An 18,086-nucleotide genomic window follows, 5' to 3' on the forward strand; every position below is an offset into this window, starting at 1 on the left:
ACTAGCCATTTAAAAAAAAAAAAAAAAAAAGTATTAATTTTGCTGACCAGAATAGTTGCATAATCTATTAGTGATATACATCTGCTGATTTATAAGAATATGTATGCACATAGGCACACACATACAGAAGGCTTTTATTTAGCTGCTGAGATAATGTATAAGTTGCTGCCCCTTTAAATTTGCTGATTGAAAAATGAAGAATTCCTGCCCTTTAAATGTTCAGCTTTCACAGAGGTTACAGTAAATCTCTTAATCTCCCAAGCATTTATTCTCCTCTGGGTTTTTCACAGGCATTTATCCACAGGACATTCATTTCCAATCTGTATTTAAATCCAGGAATAACTATGTGGGCTTTGAGCTATCTGCTTTCATGCACTCCTAATGGGCTCTACCACAGAAACTCTGGATGAGCTGGAAAAAAAATAGATTCAAGCCCAGTCATATTTGGCTTCCATTTCAGCTTGAGCTGAGTTTCTATTTATTCTTGGTGAAGAGAGCATTAAAGAAAGCAATTATTTGGGGGCGAGGGAAAGGCAGGAAGGATCCACAATAAAGGATTTATTCTGGCTTTATAGAGAATACCAGCGTATCAGATTTTCAGGCTTATAATGGGACGTAGTTGAACGTATCTGCAGAACGGGGTGTGAGGATTTGAAACATATCCTGGATTTTTGTCAAATGCCCTCAGTTGTTCTTTTTTTTTTTTTTATTCCTTACAAAAACTGTAGACCAGATTCTTAGATGTAAATGGTCACAACTTTGCTTTGTCCTGTAAATGGTCCATTTTTGTAAGAGAAACTTAGTATTAAGTTAATATTATAACATGAAAGAAAACACAGAAACAGTGTTCTTTTAAGTAGTTACAATGAAGGTGCATCTTGACCTTTGGAACTTTCTCTCCTGTGCATCAAAGAATTTGTTTCAGTTTTGTTAAGAGTGTACTTAGGGGAGATAAGTGAAGGAGATTGAAAGAAACTGTGATGAGGAGACTTTTAGTTTTGTATTTCCGGCCTATGTAAAATAAACTCAACTTGAAAACAATCTTAAATTGTATCCAGAAAAATATGTGGTATTTCCAATGAACTCAAATCCTTTAAACAATATATTTTTTCCCCCATCTACTATTGTTGTTTTCTTCCCATCCTATTATTCTCTCTGGCATTTCTCTCTTCATTATTCCTCTTCTCTGTGTCCATTCTGTGAGCCTTTCCCCACAGTACACATCCTTCCACTTTCTGAGCACTGTATTTTCTGACTGTTCTTTGCTAATGCAGCTTTGCTGTTTCGGTCTTATAAACATACTACTTTACCAAAGACAATCAAATAGCCTTCTGTCTGTAATACTAAGATGCGCTGCTTCTTTCATGCTTATAGTATTGGATATATTTTAAATATTAGTAGTATAAAGATTTGGAACAATGTTCATTATTTTCTGGTAAATGTGCTTAACTTGAGATTTTAGCTTGGAAAATACTCTTACTAGGTAGCGCACAGAATGATGAGGAATTGTCAGTGGAAGATAGATTTTTATATTTCCTTCTAAATTGCATGTCTTGGTCTCATGTGGAGCTATAAGTAACAATAAATGGGCTAATTAAACCGATGCTTACTAAATACTTGGCTAATTCGGTTAGACCCTTTTTCCTGGTGCTGGAAAAGTCTAACTCGGATCATCATTCATTGCATGAGTAAATGTCTGGATAGATGGAGGTTAGGAAGAAAATTCAGGTAAAATCTTGTGAGATGCTGCTTACCTCTTTCAGTTTAGACGAAAGAGCTCGTGCCAAGGAGTACCTTGCGGAGCAGCAATGGACTCAGACCAGTATCTTGGCCTCTCGTGGTAGCACAAAAAGGGAAATGGAGTCATCTGAGTTTTACCAGTTTGAGGTTTAACTTCTTAATTTACTGATATGCATAACCTAAAGAAAAGATCATAATATGATCTAATCAAGTGTTATCCAGCCACTTAGTAAGTGATTGCCTGAGCAAATTTACTTAAAACCCTCTGGTGCTAGGAAGAGAATAGTGATGAGACTGAAACTTGCTTCTTATTTATGTATTTATTTTTCCTCCTTAAGGGACCAAAGCTCTGGTTAACAGTTCTAAATGGGTCTCTGACTCAGGAAATTTATACATCATGAGTTGACCAACTCTGCTTTCTTACCAAGTTAAGCAAACACTTATAAGAGTACAATGTTTCTGTAACCAGGAAAGTATTATTTAAGATCACTATGCTTACTAGATTATTTAAACAAGAAGCCATTATATTGGCTTGTCTGCAACAACCTGTCCTTGTACTACAGTTGCTTGTCTAAAGTTTAACAAAAAAAAAAAAAAAAAACAAAACCAACAAAAAACCCCAAAGTTAAATGTGTGGAGGTGAAATAAAGAGGAAACCTGCAAAAATAATTCAAAACTGTACGAAGTTTGAAGTGGGAGTTTTCTAAATCTGGAAATCTGTTCTTTAATAAATTAATGTTCAATGACTTCTTTTCAAAAACAATGAGTTATTTGGTCATACCAAGTTCTTGTTTGCTGTAGATTGCTGCACATTGCCACGTTGAATATGTGTGCTTCTTAGCAGTAACATTTCTTAGCAGAGTTGACCATAACAAGAAATTGCCTGTGAAAGAAACTTGTTTGAAATAGCATTTAACTGGGAAGTCATAGAGGTTTATGCTGACTGTGGCACATTTAATGATGATGATCATGGAGCCCAGAGGATTCTCCGCAACTTACTGAATTTGTTCTTAATTTCTTAGGACCCTGGGTGTTGCAGCCTTTCCTTTATTTTTTATTTTTGCAATGTAAATTTAGGTAAATGAGATATAGCCATGCTCTTAAGAATTTGAAACCACCTCAAAAACTCTCTTATTGAAAAGCTTATAGATTGAAACACAAGTTTCTGTTTGTCACTTAGAGATTCACGTTTTAATATTTGGTGTTTGAGCTTAATTAATTTTCCCAACATTTAATAACTGCATTTAAATGAGGCCTGTCTTGATGGTTAATTACTGGGAATTTATGGCTGTCTTGACATTTCTAATACACCGATGATTACAGTGAAATCACTTACAAACTTTTGTATGTTTTAAGTTGTTTGCTTATGAACTGTTGATTTATTCCCTTTCATGGGACAGCACTGTAGCAGTAGGAACTGCAGGTACTCGCTATGCTGCTGTATGAATTCATTGACATCAGCTTCTCATCTGGCAAATTATATGATAGTCCAGCAGGCATTTTCACCTACTTCTAATAACGATGGGGAAATTCAGTAGCTAAATAACGGTTCTCAACCAGACCAAATGCATGTGTGGAATATGAGACATGGATGTTTCCTGACTTGCCCAAAATCTTGCAATGAGTTTCTGGCAATCAGAACTAGAATGAAGGATATTTGAGTTGTGTTTCAGTTTTCATGGATTGCCTTTCTTCTGACATTTACAGTCCAAATCTGACAGGTAATTTGCTTACCAGTCTTCATATCTCCATCAAAACCTGTGATACATCTATTTCTTTATCCACGGCTCCCTGACTAGAATCAAACATATATTTAATTTCATCTTTTTAAAAGCAATATTGCAAAACTTATTTTGGTTCAAGAAATTTTAACTTTAATATGTTCCCTCTGATAACTGTTTCTGATTCTTTGGCTTGTAATATATTGTAAACTTTGTCTTCTTAGCAGACCTGTTGTCATCAAGTTCTGAAGAGAACTAAGCTTATATTGCTATATTTCTAGGATTGCAAATGGAATATTCAGCTCTGTTTCTTTCCTCAAACCTTGACACAGGAATGGTTTGCGAGAATACTTGCATGTCCATTGAAGCTTATTTTTCTATAAATTTTAGTTTGAGGAATTTCTTATCCGTTTGTTAAAAAAAAAGCAAAACCAAAAAACAAACAAACAAACAAAAAACCCCCAAAACCCCAACCAACCAAACAAAAAAAACCAACCCAAAAACCCCCACCAAAAAAAATCCCAAAAAACTCCAACAAAAAAAAAACCCATACAAACAACCCTCAAACTAAACTTCAGGACATTTTTTAGCTGGGAAAAATGAATCATTTTAATCTTCTTAAGACATCAGAATAACTCACTGCATAAATGTTATGTTATGCTATGTACATTGTGTTAAGCATAATAAAAGAAAATAACAAGTAGCTCCACAGAGAATAAGGATGGAAATTTGCAGCTACATCATTTCTCATAATGCTTAATTTATAAGATATAAAGATAGGGTTATGAACTGGAAGTTACACAAGTTTTCAGTACCAGCCAAATTCATAAATTATTTTGCTCCTCTGAAATATAGTTGAACTCATCAGACACCGAAGTGTACGTGCCAAGTAATTATGGTCAAATACTCAGGGTCACGCCAGCGAGCTGCGGTTCCATTCGCTTCCATCAGCCACATGGAGCTTTGCTTTCTGAAGATCTTCTGATGTTGCACGTGGGCTTCTGTGACTATCAGTGTCTTTTTGTTGTTTGTTCACATCGTCACTTTTGCATAGCCCATTTAACTGTAATGGATGGATGGATTTAAAAACCATCTGCAGCTACTATTAATATCATTCCTCAGTGTGTGTATTTCCACAAGCATTTGGTAACAGCTGGTTGAGCAAAACACTTTTTGATTTACTTCCATTGTATCTAATTTTACAGTACCATTTCCTTTTTTGTTTGTTTTAGGTAACATTTGTCCATCAGAACATGTCAACCATAAAATTTTAAGAAAGTCCTTTCCAAATGTCCAGTGAGGTATTTGAACTTCAAAAGAGAGTACTTAGTATGCATTCCGTGACAGTAATTTAAAATCAGCACAGTTGGTTTTAGTGGTCTTTCTGGCAATAGCTTATCAGAAATTTGAGTGTTACTATAAAGCTCCCTTGTTTTACTTATAATTATATGTGTGTTCTTCTGGCAAAGCAGAGAAATTATTTTCTCTAAAAGTTGTACTCAGCCTCTATTGAATGATTTAAAAATACTGTTTTATTTCAATGACTTCCTTCAATGGTCATATAGTGTGCTTACTCCTTGATTACTGCTTGATGTGTGATATTTATATCTAGCCTTTAGAAAAACTTTCTAATTAAAGAAAATATTATACAAACTTAAAACATATGTAATTTTTAATGATTAGAGATTATTACTGCAGATTATTTATCCATAGAGAAGAAAAGGAAATATTTTGCCTGATATTAATTTCTCTTGTGTTCTGCAGGAAATATCTTTGGTTAATATTGTTAAAGCTTGGGTTATGCAGGAAAAATCAGTGACCTCTTTAAAAACAGTCAACTGAAAATAATGATGATGTTTGATGCTGTTATGTTTGAAGCAATATAATATGTTTGCCCTTTTTATGTTCTAGAATGGCTTTTGGTAATTTTCTTTCAAATTACTGATTTTCTGGACATTTGTGGTAGAGTGGTGTCAGTGAGCTTTTAACCTGAGGTAGGAGTCCACAAGAGAAGAAATAGGTTTCACTGTAGTCTTCAGAATGCAGGACACAAGGAAAGGGAAAGACTCTGGAAGCTAAAATCTTTTCAGCAGCTACATTGGTTCCACAAATATTGTTCCTGTTGTTTGACTGAAACAGGATTCTCATGCTCCAGTAGATGTAAAATGCTTGGTTACCATTACAAGCGAGTGACAAGTTTAATCAATATATTTTCTATTTAGACTGTAGTAAAAAATAATACAAAGGTTTCAATTTAAAAACCTTCATCGTTTGCTGATGATTATGCAAGCTAAATTAGTTCTTGGAGTTCCAAACCAATCTGATGATGAGTGAAGCATTTAGTAGTAGGAAATAAAATGACTCACATCTTTTCTTGGCTCTGTCAGGACGTTTGGCAGGTCTGCCAATAGGGTTATTGATCCTTCTTCCTTTGTGTCTCGCCACTTGGCCGGACTATTATTTGCAGATTATCTGATGTTCATAGTGTTTTTCTTTTGGCATTCAAGATTTTATAAATAGTTCACTGCTTTGAAAAATCTTGCTCTGCAAAGGCAAGAAATGTGGCAAGATCACTTTCTGAATAGGCTTTACAAGTATGTCTTTATTGCAGGACTGTGCATCTTCTAGGTAGGATGACGACGACTGTGTGTCTAAGGTAAACCATGTATTTGGAGATAAACTCTCTTTTTAGTATACGATACCTTTAATGGAGATTCTGTTTTGAGAGCAGAATATACCACTGTGTGTTCTTTGAAAATGTATGTGGTGATGGCATTGCTGGGATCATTTCCCATTATAAGGCTTCTATATTATCGTGACAGCTGGTTTTTTATTCCGCTGCTTTCAGTGCACTCACTGGGTAAGATTAATTCTAAGTCAATCTTAATGTTGTGGGTGTAAAAATAAAAAAAACCCCAAACCCAAATAGGACATTTCTGTGATAGGTCAGTGATTTCCAAAATTAATATTCTGGGCTGTACATTCTGGTAACTAACTGGTTTAAATGTCAACACTACGAGGAGTTTGGGGAGGAAGAGAACACTGTGTTTTACACTCAATTTTTGTAGGACACAACTGTGACTCTGATAGGCATTGTGGTACTGCTTCAGCTGAGGAAACTGCCCCTGCTGCTTTTCCATTGCCATTGGTAATAAAGTTTCTGGATTTAGTACTTTTTTTTTTTTTTTTTTTTTAATACTAATCAAAAGATAAAAGAATGCAAGTCCTTTATCTGAAGCTGTATTGTCTATTTTCACCATAAAAGTGCTTGTATCTCTCAGAAAACCAAACAGCTATTGTGGCAGGGTACCTTCTTGAATCTACTATCAGATGTTGCCGCTTCTCTCACCATAACAACCATAGCTACAGCTAGTGAACATCACCACTGAAGCAAGTGTTGATTGTTTTTCTAAATGTGACTTTACGGCATTGCTTGTATTAGATGCTAAATTGTAGCGCTGCTTCTAGCCTGACCTGAATTTCTTGGGGATTTACAGATGTATTATATTAAGGTACCAATCAGACTACATTAAAATGAAATACAAGTCTAGCTTTTTTTGACAGGTGAAGTGCTTAACAGTTCTATTTTCTAGTCTTATAATTTGAAAGGCTCAAAAGAAGCTTGATAGTCTGAAATTTAGCACTATGTTGCTTTGAGGATTAAGCCATCTGTTTTCATGTCACCTAAAACCAAGTAATCTATGACAAAACAAGAGAGAATAATTTCAGAGGTTTGGTTTTTTTTGGGGGGGGGGTATTGGTTTTTTTGTTTGTGCAGAACATACAGAAGGGAAGAAGGATTGTTGAAGTGTTATTTAAATTTAAATGTGCTCAATTAATCAATAGCTGTTTATCAATATAAATAAAACAAAAAAAAAGAGTTTATTTACTGCAAAACTTGCAGCAAGCAGTCTAATTGTAGAAGAGGTGATGCATTTTTAGAGTGAAAGATAACAGCTTGAAAATGCTGTCTTGGCTAGCTTTAGCTTTATGTAGCTAAATGCTAAACTCCTCCAAAGACAACCTTTGATGACCCATATGCTAATACTTTCTGGCCAGCATTACTCCTGATTACAAAGGAATCTAATAACCTTCCCTGGCAGAGATTGCTGTCTTCTCATGTCACCAGTGATCTCTAGCAGCAGTTCTGAGTGGGTGAGTTCAGGGGAGTCTCACACATTTGTATACTGTTCCACAAAGATCTGCCCTGCATGGTTCCATTTGGAGTGCAGTTTTGTGAATATGACGCCATTACTCGCCTCACCAAATTTCAAGGATGACGTAAGAGTAAACATCGCAGTTGGTGAAGTGTTTTATTTCGTTCACTGCAGTGACTTTTGCGTGACAGCTGCTCTAAGTGTTGTGGAAACGGATGCATAGACACACATGAGAATTTCTTTCTCTGTAGTCATACTTTAACCTTCTGGTGGGATTCGTTCACGGTTTTTAGTTTGCTGTTCCCGCTGTATGCCTATAACTTCTTGTTAATATTCGTGTATTGTTGCTTTAAGAAAAGGCTTTTCTGAAATGTAGGCTACATTTATGTTTTTGCTATGCTGTGATATTCCCATCAATACATTTGGAATCTACGTTCTCAAAAGTATGCGTTTAAGAACTACTGTTTTGTGTATAGCTAATGGAACTGTGAATGTCAAAATTCCGAGAGGCAGCAGTTAGTTTAAAAAAGAAAAACGGTTGCCCTCCAAACCATCAAAAGCCTCCTTATTTTGGGAATTTAAACTAGTTATGTGCAGACATTTTTTGGAATATTATTCATCTACCACAGAAATCCATATAAGATACATTACAGAAAAGGGAGCAGGCTAAAGAATTGAACTCAGAATGTGATTTTGAAAGGTAAGAGGAACTCCCTGCTGAACTGGCTTGCCTGGTTTGTTTTTCAGAACCTTTTCAATATGAAGAACATGTGAAGGCTAGGTCATAGTTTATGGGAAGTTACTTGATACTTTCTTTCCACGGAACACTTGAAAGGTTTTGCCGGAGTATCACTTGCTCTGTGCACTTGAAAGTGTTTTCAAAGTTATTCTTTATGCAACAGCATAACGTTTACCTTGAGTGCTTCCAGTAGGTGATGAAGATGTTAATTTGGGGGGGAATATGTTTTTCTGTGAAATTCAGTTTTAAAGTGACATCAAGGGGACAATAAGGGCAGCGGTATTAAATCTGGAGAGCTGTACAAATTGTTTGCTGTCTCCTGATGAATCTACTGGGTGTAATTTTTTGTGACCTAGAATCAAAGTCCATTTCTGTTTCTCAGCTAAGGTCAACTCTTCCAAGTGCAGATTGACCTGTGTTTGATATAAATGTTACCATTCTCTTTAGGTTCGTCTCCAAATTTAATTAAATACAGGTGCAAGACCGAGTAATAATGTTAGCGCTCTGTTCCCACACAAAGAACCCGCATGTCACTTATAAGACGTTTGATGTCTGATGCAGTTTCCTGTGCGTTTGTGGGAAATGTTTTCCTTAGGAATTAGTGTCTCATGGAGAACCAGCTGAGCTCCAACCTCTGCTGCAGGTTGCAGCGCTAGAAATCTGATCTCTCTTTTAAGTGCCGCTTCTGAGTAAGTACTTTAAGCAGCAGATTCTTAAAGAGAAGAATTCATGCCTACTTGGGCTAATATGTCCCTTACTCTTTTCCTTTCATAATTAGCTAGCTGTTCCCCTATAATCTGCAATTTTTTTCAAATCGGATAGGATTTCTCTTGCAATTTATTGGGACTTCCTTGAATTATTTTTGAAGGGCAAATTAAAGATCCTCAGATCAAATGAATGAAAACTAAGATAGGTACTGAGTTTTTATGTATGTGCAAATTAATTTACCCTACAGTGCTTTATGTAATTTCATACAAAGATTTGATTTTTTTCTTATATGAATGGGAAATCTTTGCCTAGTGTGTTTTGTCTTGGAAGTGTGTGTATGGCAGAGAACCAACTTAATATTTTTTCAATGAATTAGAAATATTTCTACTAAACCTGCCTACCCTTAGTATACTTTTCACTAGACTAAAAAGGTTTATTTGTCCTATGTGAATTTTTGCCACGTTTTCTGAGCCTGTTGCCAAGAAAGGTTCATTTTAATGCAAGGAAGAAAGAGAGCTTGTAATTGCAGTTAATGAGCCTGGTTTTGACACCTGAATATAGAATTAAATTAAAGTCTTCACTTTGACTTCTTCACTACCTTTTATTTATTTTATATTTAACTGCCTGCTGTAGGCTTTTTGCATTTGAATTTAGAAAACAGAACCAGTACGCACAAATATTTAAAAAAGTCATGCTTGAGCATTAGTTGTATTTCTCCCCACCTTGAGTTTTAGACAAGAAATTCTTCACTAGCATTAAAATTCTTTTCCTTAGTATAGTAATACTGCAGATTGTTACACAGCATACTTTTTAATGTGAACTCTTTACCAGAAAGTCATAGTTCAGTTTCCCTATCTCTGATGAACTTGCAGAATATATCTTGAAAGCAAACATAACATCAAGAGCTTCCTGTCTGAATAAACAGGGTTAGAGGTGACATTTACGCTCCTCCTTACGTTTTTAACTGATTGTAGAAATGAAGACAATTGACCTTTTGGTCAAAACTATGAATGTTGTATTCCTGGTTTTGAGAAATTTTGCTAAATGTTGCAATATTTCACATTTTCTATGTGTGTACATACACCTATATATTTACATATATATGTATAAACGGAACACATCTGTATATATGTGTATATAACTGTATAATATACTAAATCAGAACATGGAAATTAGCATATTGAATAACCGTACCCGAATTTGCATCTGTTGCATGCCAACAGTAGTCTAAATTGTGATCAAAATATCTTATACCTTTGCAGCTGTTTGTCATTTTGCAGCCTACTCAAATGGCTTAAATTTAGTCAGTCCGATCCCAGATATTCTCTGTTTAACCAGTGGAGTAATTAAATCTATTTCTGTTATCATATCAGAAACTTTTAATTTAAAAAGCCAACAAAACAGAATTTTAAAAATATTTCCAATTCTGCATATAATGAGAGATGCTTTAAGTATTCTGCATTGAAAATATCATCCAAATAATTGACTTGTAGCTGAACAGCAGATCACTTTTTTCTACCTGCAGTGCCACCCAATTGTTCCTGTTTTTATAATAATACAGATTACAGGAATAATTATGAATTACAGAAAAGTGCTTTATTGTTTGTACTTCTATTGAAGGTTTATTACTTTGCTCAAGATCTGTAATAGTTGGTATATAAAACATTTTGTTTGTTTTTCAGTGTATAATTATGTTAGTGCTTTCCCTTTGCTTTGTGAAATGCTTCAGTACTTACAAAAAGGGTTTTTTGGGGTTTTTTTTTTGGTAGAAACTGAGTACTTCTGGACTCCTATGCTCCTATTCCAAACTCTTAACAAAACTGCTATTGCATTATAGACAAAAGTGCAGTTAAACACTTTAATGTTTATGTCAATATCCTGGTTGGTTGTGACAGGTACGATGTATGCAGTCTAGGGAAGGGGCCAAACTAGTGTTTATCTTCCACTTCAAATTTAGAAGCTTTTACACAAGGGTAACTTTGTTGTGTTCCAGACTTATTAAATCTTAAATTCCATTTAAAGGCATTAGCCCTTTACATGAATGTTTTGGCTGTGTTTGGTCATTTGTAGATTATTGCTTATTTTTCTCATACACAGATCTAAAAAATTCTAGTTAATAGATTTTCTTCTCTGGATTAAAATAGTATTTATGCACCTGGGTATGTTGCTGTCCATCATAACTGTTTGCACAGTTTTGATTTTACTATTGGGTTTGTTAGTCCTTTTAATACTTTGAGAAGCTGAGGGGTTTTTTTATTTCTCCAAAGTAATTGTAGCTATATTACTTGTCGCTGGAAGAGTTACTGAAGTGTCTCCCAGCAAAGAACACAGCCTGGATATCCTATGTTGTATTACACTGCCCGTGAGTAAGGAATGAAAGAGACTGTGGAATAGCTGGGACTTGGTTTGAAGACACTCCTGAAGAGGGTAGAATAGCTTGAGAAAGTTATGGTGATGGATTTGATACTGATGTATCTGAGGGGAATATTTGGCCATGGGTCGCTACTCCGGAACAGTTTTCAAACACTGACTTTCTCCAAAATTCTGTGGGTTCAGTAATGGCTGCGGATGCAAAGCTGCACACTTCCGGTAATGAATGATGTCAGTTAGTAGTCAGCTGCTTTTATGAAATCTTCCCTTGTCGTGCCTTTTTTTTTTTTTTTTTTTACTAAACCTGTTAGGTCTTGGGTGAAATGATGTGATCTCACAGGTTTAGTAGTGTCTGTCTCTCTCGCGTTAGGTGTTTGGTATCCATGAGAGGGCACTGTAGCATGTATTACAGATGGGGAGAAGAGATGCATGGAGAGGCTAAGAGAGGCAGCATGTCTTTAAAGACATAGCTGAAGATAAATCTGCCAAGTATCTTATGCTATTAAATTCCAAACCCAAGGCAAGCTACTTTTATTTCTTTAGAAATATGAACAGGCATAAGTACTGCAGAGACTTCACAGTAATTTAATACTAATGCAGACGATACAAGAATTAATAAAAGAAGGTAATACAGGTTTGAAATATTGCCAGTTTTGTATTGCTGGACACTGAAATTATTTAGGCACATATATTTAACTATTTTATCTTAACATGTTGAGATTTGGAGTGGTTTACATTTATTGGAATGAGAGTGAAACGAATGCATTAAATGCTCCCCCTTGCCTTTTTTCCTTAGCTCACTGACAGGCAGAATAAAATAGTGATCTTCCCTTTTCCTTGTTCTTTCTGAATCCAGGCAAACAGCATTAAAATGCAAAGGCTAAAAATCTGGCATTGTAAGTTTAAATTATAGTAGCAGCTGCAGAACTGTTTTTTTTCTACACTGGCAAATTAACATGCCCCCAAAGCCCCGAGGGGCTGCCATAGCAGCACCAGGCACAAGCAATTTCCATACCGTGGAGCTCGAAAGAATTCTGCTGAGGTGCAATTGAAGGCAGTACCAGGTGGGGTTTTTTTTCCTGGTGATTTCCTATATCAGCTCTCCAGAGTGTATGTTAAAGTGCTGAAGCTTAAGGGCTTCCATGTTGTCAAGAGCTGGGAGGCTATCTAGCATCAGAGTGTTATTTGTGCACCAACCCAACTGTTTCAATTACCAATTTAACGCTGGGGAGCAGTAATGGATTTTTAAAGTTTGAAGATAGATCTGAGCTCTTACTGTCTAAAACAAAATTCACGATTCCATTAGGAAGATAGTGTAGATGCTGAATGGGTACAGGATTTAACCCTTCTGTTTTGGGTAGCATTTATTAGTATGCTGTTATAAATCCTATTAGAGCAGCAATATTACCCATTCTGCTCTGAACTGTGTTATGAAACTGAAATCTGTGTAAAAATACTGGACACTGTGTTATCGCTCCTATTAGTTTAACGTAACAAAATTACCTTATCCCTACCCTCAGACTCACAGTCCTTTGCCAGACTTGGTAAACTATCATGAAAGCCCAGGAATCACATAATTGTCTCTTGAGAGGTGAAACACAATATCTGCATTTGTCGTGCGAAGTGCCACTCTCACTCTGTTCCACAGTGCACCTAAACAGCCAGTTAATTTTCTGCATGTGCTTATATTAATTTGGGCAGAGCAGGAAGTATTTAAGGTAATTATCTGAAAAATCTGAAATATTATGTTACTGCATATCAGTGTAATGGGATATTATGTTGGTATTTCTTTTTGTAAAATAGTTAATTCGTATTAACTGCAATTAGGAAACGTATTCTTCTAGAACTGTTTTCCTGACCCTCTAGTACTACAAATTCACAGCCACTTTCGAAGGTATCTAAAATACACCAGTCAGAGGACTTTCAGGCATTGTTTTGAAACTAGAATTTTATGATCCCGTACGGAGTGATAAGGGCAGGATATTTGTGCTTGCACCCGGCACAATGTGCATCTCACAGCTGGGACTTCCCCCTCCCCGATCCTGCAGGCTTGGGGGGTGCCCCGAAGGGTATGGAGCTGTTGGAGGAGGCCAGGGTAAGTAACGCCTACCTTCCAGTGTAGGCATGCTCAGGGGTTTGCTCAGTCACCTTCTTGTATGTTTGAATTTTTTTATTTTTATTTTTATTTCTTAAATCTAGGTATAGTTTAGTGAAGGTTGGAGATATGGGGTTTCATTTATTTTGTGGTTGGGGTTTTTTTTGTGTGTTTTGTTCTTGTTTCCTCCAAATAGAGTCCCCATATCGGTTTTCCTTTTGATTTCTCTGGACTGTTATTACATTGGGAATACAGAGGAACAGCTGACCGTGACTGGCTTGTTGTAAGAGCTGGCTTTCTGTGTAACCTGCCATATAGCTCTGTTGAGGAGGGATACCCAAGAGGTGTTTTGTTAGTGCTGCTGCAGGGCTTTTTAAATTCTAAGACAGCATTCTCAGGAATGCTGATGAATTTCAGTGACAACTTCAGTAAATCAGACAAGACATTTTCAGCTGTTCTTTTAAATTTGATGCCTTATTCTTTGTGGGGTTTGGGGATACAAGGGACTCTTTAAAAGGGAAAAATATGACTGCAGTTCCACAATTCACAACATTTAAAAAAAAAAAAAAAAAGGCTTTGTATCTCTGCTTAATACATTTTCAGAAAGTAGGTTAGAATGGTTTACAAAGCTATCAATTCCCGCATGTCAGTAATTAAGGGAAGTAGGATGAATTCTTCAATATCTCTACTACTCATCGTGGATCACTTTGTCTAGCGTGTCACCCAGAACTTCGGTTTCACAGCAGCCTGTTGACAACAGTTCATGTGTAGAGCCGTGTGGCTTAGCGGTACTTGCCAGAGAGGGAAAAAAAAGGTGAAGGATATTCTATGTTTGTTTATTTTCATTTTAAGCGTGAAGGGATTTAATGTCATAACTGCTTTATTCTGGTTAAAAGAAAATGGAGTGAGTGCCCCTAATGGGACACTGGGAATTTATGGTATGGTGTTGAAACCAAGATCGTGACAAGCAGCACTTCACACCATGTCTGTGGAAGCAGTTATGTTTTCAAAAAGGATGTTATGCGGAAGGTCACATCTTTGCCTCCCATCAAGATTCTTGTACAATGCAGAATGTCATTTGTATTTTTAAAATGAGTATAAACTGTTGACCATCCTTTGAGTGTGATCCCTGCTTTAAAAATTATTACTTCAGTTCCTATTTTAGAAACAATTTTGTCCATAGTTGCAGACTCCCTGAATCATACTACTCAGATACCAAATAGTTTATGTGTATACTTCCAGCTGGTTGAGCTGGAAAAATTCCATAATACCATACAACAGGTTTATTTCACACAAAAAATTTTGTTTACCTGTTGCGGTCTGCTGTGTATGTCCTCGTTACAGCTGACAGTTAGGAAATACTGGTAAAATAATTTCTTGGATTCAGTATCATATCCATATGAAATCACTGATTTCCCCTAGTTAAATGGCTTCCTAAAAATTTTGATGAATGTGAAAACAAAAAAAACCCCTAAGGATTAAATCACGCCTCCATTAACCAACATTTCACTTTAGTTGTTTGAGTTCCTACACCCATGTATAGACTGGATAAGTATGTTATTTTTACAGATGCCAGCTAAACCCCTTTGTTCTCATTGGTTTTGGGGGGAGATAAATAGTTTCTTTGCATCTTTGAAAAAATAGTCCAGTTTGATTTCTTGACCTTGAATGTTAAAACCAAATTCTGACGAATTTAGAGTGTCTGGCAGAGAGGCTTGGATTCGGTGGGTAAGTTTCTTGCTGTCAGAAGGCTGTGGAGAGCTTTCAGTTCTGAAGTCCGAATTCAGGAGATACTTTCCAACTATAACATAATTTAGACCTACTCACTTACACCACTGATATTGGGAATATAATTGACTTTATATTACTGGAAAATTAAATGTAGCATGGGATAGTTCTTCTATGCACCTTTTATTCACCCTTTTCTGTCCTCTGTAATCCTCATAATTTCCACTTTAATGTACTGCAATATATTTAAGTGTGGTAACAGTTCTATTTCTATGGTAGATATGTAGATGCTATATTTAGAGAAGTCCTTCAGGGTGCCTGCGCCACATCTTATTTTCTGAGATAACTATTTCATGAAGTTTAGGAATTTCTTAGAACAGCTGATAAATATATGCACCTTTCCCTTCCTTTGTATTCTAGCAAAATGATTGAGAAAATATTTTCCCACAAAAATGCTATAGAATAATTTGGTATGGGTTTTCCCCTCTTTCCCTTGTCAAATTGCTTGATTTCTTAAATTTGAGGAATAATTACATACTTATGCTAAGTGTCAAGTCTTTTTTATTCAAGTGAAATAAATTTCCTTTTCACTTCTGCTACAAAGTGGAAGGAAGTTGACAGTGGTCACCGCGCACTCTGACTTTACCTGTAGTTCTCTATCATGATTTGTGAGATTAACATGTTGATTCAGCATGATTATAGTGTGCTGTACGTCTTGAATTTGGCTATTCCTCTATATGCCAAGACAGTTTCATTTTTTTGTTTGATCCAGTTATAGGCTATTGGGTATCGTAAGATCTCTAGTTCAGTATTTTGTTAATTGTAACTATGGTCTGCTTTTTGCTCTGCCACCTAATTTTATTCTGCAATTGTGCTCCTGTTCTTTTGTGATATGTGATGTGCTGGGATGCTTATTGAGATCACTGTTATCCATTAGCTTTAGCACAACAAGATTTTTTTTTTTTTTTAAGAAAAGAGAAATAAGAAAAGAAAACAATCTCAACAACTGAAAATGAGGTGAAATGAATTTTCAACAGAAATATTCTACCTCTATGAACGTACTTGAGGATGTTTTTCCTAGGTGTTCCTAGTCTCTGCATTAGTACAGAGGGTCTTGCAGAGCCCTGGGATTTAGTGGCAACAGCAAGTTGAAACTGCTGGTATGGGTCGACAGAAGTGAAGCCATGAGACTGCCAGTGAAGTGTGATGTGTTGAGTTTGGAGGTCCTGCCATCATGCAGTGGTGAGTCCAACAGCTGAAGTGATACAGAGGACAAAAGCATTACATCTCCTTGCCGTGAGAGGGTAGCTGAATGTTCCCAGCAGTTCACTCTTTATACTCCAGAGAGTGAACATAACAACCCCAAAACCTCAAGCAAACCTGGATACAGGAAACTTCCTTGTTTACCCCTTTTTTTTTTTTTTTTTTTTTGAGAGACAATAAAACCAAAATATTCCTTAACTGATTTTCAAGGATATGTTTCCTGGTGTGTTTGGTTGTGTGGTTTTTTTTTTTTTTTTTTTAAATCCTTGATTCTTTCTTATTTATTTGAATCTGTTTCATGTTTTTTTGCATTAACATTTGCTAATGAGAATGCAGCAAGGAAGGACTGTTGTAACCAAGTATCTGATAAATAAGAATCATTTAGAGCGCAACAAAACCTTAAATTCTTATCTATAGGCAGAAAATATTCATCCCCTTTGATCTTATGATAAGGGAATCTACTCTTGAACAAGAAGGCTAATACCCTGAAAGAGAGTATTTTGGCGTTTGCTTCTCTTATTAGCTTGAATGGATGATTAAGAATTATCTGTATTTTTTTTCCAATTTGATTGCTATATATAAACGCCTGCTTTTGTTGCTTATAATGACATGTCAGTGTAACTAAGCTCTCCACTTAACTGTAATACCAGAAACAATGATCATCTTAAGTCAGACATAAATTCTGCTAAGTCTAATTTTACATTTGGTTTTAGTGTTTCTTTTTAACGCAATGTATGCCTGTCCATAAACACTAATTTCAGCTTACTGATGATGTAAAACCCTATGGAATCAATCATTAAGCACAGGAGTTAATATACAACCATGGCAGTTGATCTGTTCTAAAAATATCTCCAAAGTTATCTCTTATTTATACCTGAATTTACGTGATTTTTTTTTCCCCCTGGGCTAGCAGTAAAGCAGAGAAAAGAGTTACTTACAACCAGTGCTGCAAAAATAGTAATAGCTCACTTTTACAAGGAGACTCAATGTAAAAAGGGTACATAGATTTGGTCAAAAGAACCAAATGTGAGCGTATGCAGGATGGGTAGGAAGGATGCTAATATAGGCATCCTCCAGAGTGGCTCATGCTGTTGCACCAGGATGTAGTTGGCACTGTTTAAAGCTCTGACTGCTTCTGGGGCTTTGACGTACTGTAAAATAAAAGGTTTTTTAACATGTACGAGCTCCTAGGTCAGCCTTAGAAATTCATAAAAGCCAGCTGCTGACAACTTGCACCTTCTGCTTGTGCCTCATTGGCATGCATTGTATGATACTACCTCCTAATTTCATGAGCCCGTGTTTTGTTTTGTTTGTTTTTCCACAGGGCTTTTGCCTCATTCAGTGCATTAGGATAAACACTGCTCAGATTTAAAAAGGAACTAAAACCTCTTACTATTTTTTGGCCTTTTACATGACAGTATTTTAAAATTAACATGCTTACCAATATAGATCAAACATTTTCCAATTCCAAATCTAATGACAATAGAAAGATCAAAACATGTCTAGTTTTTACCTTTAACTGTTTTTAACACGTATCATGATATATTTTGTTGTATCTGAGAGCT

The 18,086-nt window shown here is 35.9% G+C and overlaps 1 protein-coding gene across 1 annotated transcript in view; it reads left to right on the forward strand.

Moving 5' to 3' along the window:
* Window positions 1-18,086, forward strand: part of ZNF385D (zinc finger protein 385D) — a 429,859-nt gene that overhangs the window by 106,269 nt on the left and 305,504 nt on the right. The window lies entirely within an intron of this gene.

Source organism: Balearica regulorum, chromosome 2 (assembly GCF_011004875.1).
Source record: "Balearica regulorum gibbericeps isolate bBalReg1 chromosome 2, bBalReg1.pri, whole genome shotgun sequence".
NCBI lineage: Eukaryota > Metazoa > Chordata > Aves > Gruiformes > Gruidae > Balearica > Balearica regulorum.